Below are 2,053 nucleotides of genomic sequence, written 5' to 3'. Positions count from 1 at the left end.
GCAACTAATACCACCTACACCAACACCTATGGCTAATGCAAATAATGAGAGGCAGAAAACCTTTAAGGACTATGCAGTTCCCAATGCAGATGGTTTTCAACCATCCAATAGAAGGCTAGCCATTCAAGTCAACAACTTTGAGATAAAGCCTTCATTCAATTACACAAATGGTTTAAACTTTTATATAGTTTGGCGGACTACCTAGCGATGATCCTAATCTCCACCTTTCTAACTTTCTTCAATTATGTGATACTTTTTATTATAATGGTGTTTCTGATAAAGCTATTAGATTAAGATTATTTCTTTTTTTTCTCCGGTATAAGGGAAAAGTTCATTATCATCATTACCACCTAGTTCCATCACCATAGGATGATTTGGTCCAAAAGTTTCTAGTAAAGTTTTTCCCACCAGCAAAAACAATAGATGGTGAGACATTATATGATGGATGGGAATGATTCAAGGAGCTATTAAGAAAATGCCCACACCATGAATTACCCTAGTGACTTCAAATTCATATCTTTTACAATAGTCTCACACCACTTATGAGAACCACCTTAGATTCAGTTGCTGGTGAGGCAATTATGAATAAGACTCCTAATGAAGCAAATGAGATTATAAAGGAGATGGCTGTTAATAATTACCAATAAAGCATGGAACAAAAGGTTAGTAAAAAGCCTGGTGGTTTATTTGAGGTTGATGCTATTATTTCTATCAATACCCAACTAGCTGCCATTACCAAAAAAATTGAAGCTTTAGGAAACCAACCCCAAGCCAACTATATGAATGCTATACAAAGCCTTTTTGTCTATAATGACATTCGTGAATAACTTTATTCTAGTGAAAGATGTCATATTGACACTACCCAATTAGTTCACTACCATAAGTTACCTATTCTTGAGACCATAGCACACAAATAAACTACCTTACAAGATCAAGCCAAATCACTTAAAAATATGGAATCTTAAGTTACCACATTGGCCAAAGATCTCTTAAAGCAATAAGATGAGGTGATAGCTATAACCTTGAGAAATGAAAAACTCTACTTGATAAACCACCTATTCCAAAAATGATGCCCAAATTGCTAGAGGTAAGTAAAGAAATTAACAAACATCCCTCAAATACTCCCTTAAAGTCAAAATCAACCTTACATCACCATCCATTACAGACTAATAAGGCATATCATTCCTCACCCATTACAGGTTACAAATAAAAATGGTTCAATTTGAATAGAAGTGTTTCGCTAGCAAATGCGGAGGTTATCATCTCACAAAAGTATAGCTACTTCCTTCTAATAAGGAGAAGCCTAGATCTAGAGCTCTTGTATGTAAGTAAATATGCAAAAGTGTGCAAAGTGATATATTAATCAAAATAACATAAATAAATCACAAATACAAAATCAAAACAAGATAATAACTAACATGCAATTTATTAATTTTTATTTATTTATTTCCTTGAAAAAATATTAAGATAAAAGGAATTAAATTAAATATCAAATAAAACCTATTAAATCCAAAATTTTCAATAGCGCATGGTTAAAATTGTTGGCCTCACTATCAAAGTCCCTATTAGAGTTACCAAGTTGTCATAACATATCGGTCCGGAGACTCAATTGTTAGACGTAATCATTTAAAATCATAAAAAACACGATGAGTCACCACCAATTTTTTTTAAGGCATGATTGACCATCCAAAAATTTTATCTTTTTAATAAAACAATAAGTTCCTTAAAAAGATAATTTTGTTCTATGAAAATAAAATCAAGTTCGAGAGTCATTTACATGTATAAAAGAATTAGTACCCTTATAGCGCCCATAAAATTGAAACTAATTAATCATGTGCTATTTATAACTTTGGACAAATTTGGTTTTTATATGAAATTTAATTATAATTCCTTTCATTTTTAAGAAATAAAATTACTTTAAAAAATTTTATTTAGAATGCTACGAAAATCTCTAAATTAAATAAATACCTTAAAACTTCTCCGACATAAAAAAAGAATTTGAAAATATTCCTTTCCATCTAAAATTTATCACAACATTTCCTCAAAAAAGTAA

The 2,053-nt window shown here is 30.8% G+C and overlaps 1 non-coding gene across 1 annotated transcript; it reads right to left on the bottom strand.

Moving 5' to 3' along the window:
• Positions 1 to 384: 384 nt before the first annotated feature.
• On the bottom strand, positions 385 to 493 carry LOC149511428 (small nucleolar RNA R71). Its single transcript, XR_016333854.1, has one exon. It is a non-coding gene; the product is annotated as a small nucleolar RNA R71 (small nucleolar RNA).
• Between the last annotated feature and the right edge of the window lie 1,560 nt (positions 494 to 2,053).

The sequence above is a fragment of the Durio zibethinus genome, chromosome 25 (genome assembly GCF_047325235.1).
Source record: "Durio zibethinus cultivar Kanyao isolate XHJ-2024 chromosome 25, ASM4732523v1, whole genome shotgun sequence".
NCBI classification, from domain to species: Eukaryota; Viridiplantae; Streptophyta; class Magnoliopsida; order Malvales; family Malvaceae; genus Durio; species Durio zibethinus.
The sequence above is the reverse complement of the archived record's forward strand: the minus strand, read 5'-3'. Positions and strand labels throughout refer to the sequence as shown.